Source organism: Sorex fumeus, unplaced genomic scaffold (assembly GCF_029834395.1).
Source record: "Sorex fumeus unplaced genomic scaffold, SorFum_2.1 ptg000026l, whole genome shotgun sequence".
NCBI classification, from domain to species: Eukaryota; Metazoa; Chordata; class Mammalia; order Eulipotyphla; family Soricidae; genus Sorex; species Sorex fumeus.
This window is the reverse complement of record NW_026606083.1, coordinates 1,040,251-1,047,778: the sequence shown is the minus strand read 5'-3', so window position 1 is coordinate 1,047,778 and position 7,528 is coordinate 1,040,251.

Here is a 7,528-nt window from a genome sequence, read left to right as displayed (position 1 = left end):
CAGTGTCGAAAACGGCATGGTGAGATTCGTGCCTTCTTGTCTCGGTCAGACCAATGATGTCGTACTTGATCATTCGCGCTTGTATCCTCAGGTCCTCGATAGATGCATCTGATGCTAGCATACGTGCATTGAAAGTACAGATGATCATTTTTGTCTTCCTTCGTTGTGGCAGCCTAGGTCAGCCTTGAGATTTTGTCGACCTCTCCTTTCTCATCCTTCTCAGTGCTGCCTTGTCAGTGAAGCCTTCAGGGTCAGGTGAATGAGACCAGTTGTAGTTACTGGTTTCGGCATATCAAATACACAACGGATAGCTTGCCAGGCTCTTCCATGCGGGCGGAATACTCTCGGTAGCTTGCCAGTCTTTCTGAGAAGGATAGGGGCTTTTGGGGCGACCTCTAATCACCCTTGTAGGTGTTACCATATTTGAACCCTATCAAATATGGTACGACAATTCCGGAAGATGGGTATTTAGTGTCTTATGGTGTGTCCGGAAAGCGTCCTGGAGTGTGGCGATGGCTGGGAAGTGGAAGTAGTGTCGAGAGTGGAAATCTGGCAGTGGGGTATTAATCTGGGTAGGGTGGGTCTCCTGTGCGCAATTCGATACCTGGGTGGTTGATGGAAGCAGACAGGGCAGGGTAGGTGGGGCTCCTGATTAGAATCCCTTTGTCACCTGTGGTGTTGGGGGCAAGCAGAGAAGCTCTCTCCCTGGATCCGCTGAGCTTGGAGTCCAAGGTCTCAGAGAGTTCCGCTTATCTTGTTCTGTGGGTCTTCAGTTGTGCGTGGTTCTTGGCCAGAGCTGCCACGCGGGTCCGGAAAGCGTCCTGGAGTGTGGCGACGGCTGGGTAGTGGAAGTAGTGTCAAGAGTGGAAGTCTGCCTGTGGGGTATTAATCTGGGTAGGGTGGGTCTCCTGTGTGCAATTCGATCCCTGGGTGATTGATGGAAGCAGACAGGGCAGGGTAGGGTGGGGCTCCTGATTGGAATCCCTTTGTCACCTGTGGTGGTGGGGGCGGGATGTTGTCTGGGCTGAGGTGTGTGGGCCTCTGGGAGTTCTGACCCCCTTCCAGGGAGAGGAGCTACTGGTGGGGTTGTGTGGGCACTCAGCACCCCGCACTGAGGAGGCGTCCTCAGTTTCCCCCCTGAGCACACAACCCCCCCTTTCTAAGTTGATTCATTTTGCACAAAACAACCAAAACGTGTACATTGTTTGCTGGTTCCAAAACAGGTGGGGCCGGGGACGCTCTGTGCCCCTGACCCCTACCTGTCCTTGGAAGACCTTGGTTTTGGGGGGGCCACGCCTCTCGGAACTCTTCCCCCAGTCCCCCTCCCCTCCCACCCCACCCCCTGCCCTGTGACCCCAGCACCGACTGCGTGGCCCCCGGCCCCCAGAACGTCCTTTGCACACATATAAATACCTGTGTTCTGTGTGGATATGGGCATATACTAATATAGCTACTAATATCAAGAAATTGAAACTGTAATCAAAAGGCTTCCTCAAAACAAAAGCCCAGGTCCTGATCAATTCACTAGTGAATTCTTCCAAACATTTAAAGAGGACCTACTGCCAGTTCTCCTCAAGCTTTTTCAAGGAATCTGCAAACCCTCCCAAACAGTTTCTATGACGCACATATTTCCCTAATACCAAAGGCAAACAAAGACATCATAAAAAAAAGATAATTGCAGGTCGATATCCATGATGAACACGGATGTGAAGATCCTCAACAAAATACGAGCAAGCAAAATCCAACAACTCATCAAACACATCACACACCAAAATCAAATGGGATTCATTCCGGGAGGCAAGGATGGTTTAACATTCAGAAATCAATCAACATAATCCATCATATCAACCAAAATGATAAAAATCATATAATGTTATCAATAGATGCAGGAAAAGCATCTGACAAGACCTAGCACACATTTATGATAAGAACCCTCATCAATATTGGTATAGAAGGGACTTTCCTCAATACAGTCAAAGCCATCTACCACAGGCCCATGACAGGCATCATCCTCAATGGAGAAAAACTAATAGCCTTCCCTCTAAGATCAGGGAAGAGACAAGGATGCCCACTCTCTCCAATTCTGTTCAATATAGGACTGAAGGAGGTAAAAGACCTGTACAAAGAAAACTGAAAAAAGCTACTTCAGGAAATAAAAGAGGACAAGAGGAAATGGAAAGATATCCCCTGCTCATGGATTGAGAGAATTAACGTTATCTAAATGTCAATATTCCCCAAAGCATTGTACAAATTCAATGAGATCCCTATAAGGATACCCATGACATTCTTCAAAGAAATGGAGCAAATACTCCCGAAATTCAAATGGAACAGTAAGCCCCCACAAAGAGCTAAAGCAATTCTTGGGGAAAAGAAAATGGGAGGAATCAACCTCCACAGCCTCAAACTCTACTACAAAGCAGTAATAATTAACAGCCTGATACTGGAACAAAGGCAGAACTGCAGAACAATGGAACAGGGTTGAATATACTGACCCCCCCCCAAATATGATCATCTAATGTTTGATTAGGGAGCAAGAAATGTGAAGTGAAGCAAGGAAACCTCTAACAAATTGTGCTGGCAAAACTGGATACGTACATGCAAAAAAAAATAGGCTAGGATCTCTACCTAACTCCATGTACAAAAATAAGATCAAAATGGATTAAAGACCTCAACATCATACCGGAATCCATAAGGTACATTGAAGACAAGGTTGGCAAAATCCTCCACAACATTGAAGTTAATGGTATCTTCAAAGATGACACACCCGGGCTGGAGCGATAGCACAGTGGGTAGGGCGTTTGCCTTACACGCAGCCAACATGGTCAATCCAGGTTCGATTCCCAGCATTCTATATGGTTCCCTGAGCACTACCAGGAGTAATTCCTGAGTGCATGAGCCAGGAGTAACCCCTGAGCATCGCCGGGTGTGACCCCCCCCAAAAAAAACCAAACAAAAAACAAAGATGACACACCCGTGGCCAAGCAAGTGAAAGGAGAGATAGACAAATGGGACTATCTTAAACTAAGAAGCTTCTGCACCTCAAAAAACAGTGTCCAAAATACAAAGACAGTCTGCAGAATGGGAAAGGATATTCACCCAATACTCATCTGATATCAAGGATTTACAAAGCACTGGTTGAACTCCACAAGAAGAAAACATTCAATCCCATCAAAAAGTGGGGTAATGAAGTGAACAGAAACTTTCTCAAAGAAGAAATCCAAATGACTAAAAGGCACATGAGAGAATGCTCTACATCATTAATCATCAGGGAGATGCAGATCAAAACAACAATGAGATATCATCTGACACTGTATAAACTCTGAGGGCGGCCAGGGGATGGCCTCGATGGCTCCTACACCGCTGGTGGGGATGCTGATTGGTCCAGCCCTTTTGGAAAAACGTATAGATGATTCTCAAAAAATTAGAAATTGAGCTCCCATTTGACCCAGCAATACCACTCCTGGGAATATATCCCAGAGATGCAAAAAAGTACAGTCAAAATGACATCTACACTTCTATGTTCATTGCCGCACTTTTCACAATAGCCCAAATCTGGAAAAAACCCGAATGCCCAAGAACAGATGACTGGTTAAAGAAACTTTGGTCCATCTACACAATGGAATACTATACAGCATTAGAAAAGATAAAGTCATGAAATTTACATAGAAGTGGTTCTACATGGAAAAATATCATGCTAAGTGAAATGAGTCAGAAAGAGAGGGAGAGACATAGAAAGTCTGAATTCATCTGGAGATTATGAGGTAACAGAATGGGAAATTAACACCCAAGAATAGTTGAGATAGGCACCAGGAGATCTGATCCACGGCTTGGAATCTGGCAGTGCATGCTGGGGGAAAAGTTAGCTCAGATAGAGTAGGAATACCAAATAAGGGGGTCTGGAGGATTTTCCCGGGATAGGAGATGCATGCTGAGAGCAGACTATGGACCAAACACAATGGCCACTCAATACCTCTATTGCAAACCACACACCCTAAATGAAAGAGAGAGCAAAAGGCAATGCCCTGCCACAGAGGCGGGACAGGGGTGCGGTATAGGGTGGGGGATGGGAGGGTTACTGGGATCACTGGTGGTGGAGAATGAGGACTGGTTGAGGGATGAGCACTCGATCATTGTATAACTGAAATCAAAGCACAAAAGTTTGTAAGTCTATAACTGTACCTCATGGTGTTTCACTAATAAAAATTAAATTAAAAAAAAAGAGAAATGACTGATTTCAGAAGACGTCTTTACTTGAAAGGAGAAGATAATTAGAAAATTTTGGGGAACTTTGGAACATCCTTAGAAGGATTCCACCTTCTAAGTGAAGTGAAGAACCTCCTCCTCCGATTTTAGCTTTTTAACTGGGGGATGGGTGAGCACTTTGCATTAGGTGTTTTATGTAAGGGATGGAGCAAAATGAAGGAGGAAGAATGTATGACCTGGGCCCATCCTTCTAACTTTCCACACTAGTTCTCTCTTTCTTTAGGATCACTCTTTCTAATCTTATTTGACCTACCTTTTGTTCTTCAAAGAAGAACAGGGGAAGGGGCTTGTGCCTGAGTAGAAGGGAAGCAACACACAGTAAATTGTTATGGCTATGCTCCCAAAGCATACATGGACGAGTTTTAAAATGTTTTTCCAGTTCATACAGTCTTTTGTTCATGGCCAGAAGATGCTATATTCAGCTTCAGGGACTGCAGAAGGACTGTATATGCCTTATAGGGGTTTTCTATACATGGTTTCAGAGATTGGCACACTGGATGTGCATGGCTATTGGAGATCACTTGCACATGATCCCTGTAAGATGGAAGAGTCACTCATTACCACTATGTCTTAGAAACGGCTTCTTGTGGACAGTTTGACTAACACCACACACACCAGGAGAATGAACTCTCCTTTGGGAGACTGCAGTTGCAGTTGCATCCAGAGATCTAGTTGTTTTAACCTGAATTATGTGGTTTGGGCCTTAAGTCAAGAACTCTAAAAATTTGCAGTTTTTTTTAGAAAGTCAGGTTAAAGACCTGGTTCAGGTTTTGATTTATTGATGAATTATTTCTAAAATTGCAATGGCTGGGACTAAAGCGATAGCACAGTGGGGAGGGTGTTTGCCTTGCTCGCGTCCGATTCGGGTTTGATTCCCAGCATCCCATATGGTCCTCCAAGCATCACCAGGAATAATTCCTGAGTGAAGAGCCAGGAGTAACCCTTGTGCATCGCTGGGTGGGAGGAAAAAGCAAAATTAAAGTAAAATAAAATAGAATTTCATTGGCCAAAACATTTATACAATGTTATTGCCTTTGGGTTAAAATTCAACTCATGTGAGTATAAATGGAAATTAAGAACACAAAGACTTTTACTAAGACTAGTTTATTACATAATTATTCACCCATCAATATTTTAAAAGTAAAACGTAAAGGCCCTCCTGTTGATCATCGATTTGCTCGAGCGGGCCCAGTAACGTCTCCATTGGAGACTTTGTTGTTACTGTGTCTGGCATATCGAATACTCTCGGTAGCTTGCCGGGCTCTCCGAGAGGGGCGGAGGAATCGAACTCGGGTTGGCCATGTTAGCTACATGGGTACACATCAGTGTTCTGGAAAAGGTAGACAATGACATCTATCCTGGTGGTGCTTGGAGGACCATATGAGATTCTGGGAATCGAACCCGGGTCGGACGCGAGCAAGGCAAACACCCTACCCACTGTGCTATTGCTTTATTTGTTAAAATAATTAAAGAATGTCATTTATCTAGAGCTTCTCAGAAAGTTTCAGGGACACTTTGTTTAGCTCTGAATGCTATAGACCTCGAAAAGGTAAGGAGGAGCTGGAGAGGAAACGCAGGAGTCAGACTTGCATGTCATGCATGGACAAGGATATGAGTTTCATCCTCAGACTTTGATTCCTCCCTTCTCAGCAGTGTGTGGCTCTGGTGGTCCCTGAGGGTTTTTGGTCCTTAGTGCCACAGGGCCTGAGCAGCGCAGAATCTATTTAGTTGCATAACTATCAAAAGGAGTGACTCCTGACACTCTGTAACTGTCCTGGCCCCCTACTTTAGGGATAAAGTGTTCCAGCACCATTCCCACCATCAGGATAAACTTCTGTCCACCAGTGTCCTCAGTTTCTATCCCACCACTCATCCTGCCTCCTTGACAGGTTTTAAAGTTTGATAGTGGGGTGGGGTGAGGGGTAAGGTGCCTCCAGCAGGTCAATCTGCACCTGTGAGGCGAGAGCATCAGCAGCCTGATGGTGCTTTCAGACTTCCAGGTATCCCCAAATTGCTGCTGTGCCTTTGGACAGACCCCAAAAACTTGGGGCAAAGTTTACCAAGAAAGTAAATGGACAAAAGTTAGGTATGTGGGAGACACACCCACAAACCACCTTTGGCTCAGCTATATAATTGGAGGCATGACCTCTCTGGTTCCTGATTGAACTGCTTAATGGCCATGACCCCAGAGACTCAGAAACAAATCTCGAAACCCAGCAGTTTATGGCAGAAATGCTCCAGTCCCTGCAGTAGGTTACCGGCTACGGACCACCCCAGGTGGGAATAGGTTTTGTGCCTTGGCCTGTTCCCCCTGGTGGCCCAGTGGCCACTATCCTCCAGAGGCCACTGGACAGTTAGGTTTGGGCCTGCAGTGATGAGACATGTGGGGGGCCTCACGGGATGGGGGTGGTGCCGGCCCTTTTCTCCCTGTCCTAATGAGACCCCAAGTCACCGCCCACGAATGGCCTTTCTGGCTCCTGATCAAGCTGCTTAATGGCCATGATCCAAGAGACTAAGGAACAAATCTCAGAACCCAGCAGGTTTTAGCAGAAACCCCTCCAGATTTAATTGTTAAAATTTCGGAATTTCAAAATCACACGGCCACTACTGCAGCCACATGACATCATATGTTATTCATAACCAGCAATAGAAACAAATGTCTACTGCTGCCTTTTCAGCATATCTCAATGTTGGGGTAAACTACCAAATAATAGTGGTCGGTCTTTTCATAGTTCTTTTTAACACTACCTCCACTACCCAGCCGCCACCACACTCCAGGACACTTTCTGGATCCGCACGGCTGCTTAGCGGCTGCGCGACACATAATAAGACACTAAATACCCATCTTCCCAAATTGTCGTACCATACTTGATAGGGTTCAAATATGGTAACACCTACAAGGGTGATTAGAGGTCGCCCCAAAAGCCTCTATCCCTCTCGGAAAGACTGGCAAGCTACCGAGAGTATTCCACCCGCATGGAAGAGCCTGGCAAGCTATCCGTTGTGTATTTGATATGCCAAAACCAGTAACTACAACTGGTCTCATTCACATGACCCTGAAGGCTTCACCGACATGGCAGCACTGAGAAGGATGAGAAAGGAGAAGCCGACAAAATCTCAAGGCCAAACTAGGCTGCCACAACGAAGGAAGACAAAAATGATCGTCTGTACTTTCAATGCACGTATGCTAGCATCAGATGCATCCATCGAGGACCTGATGGTACAAGCGCGAATGATCAAATATTGCATCATTGGTCTGACCGAG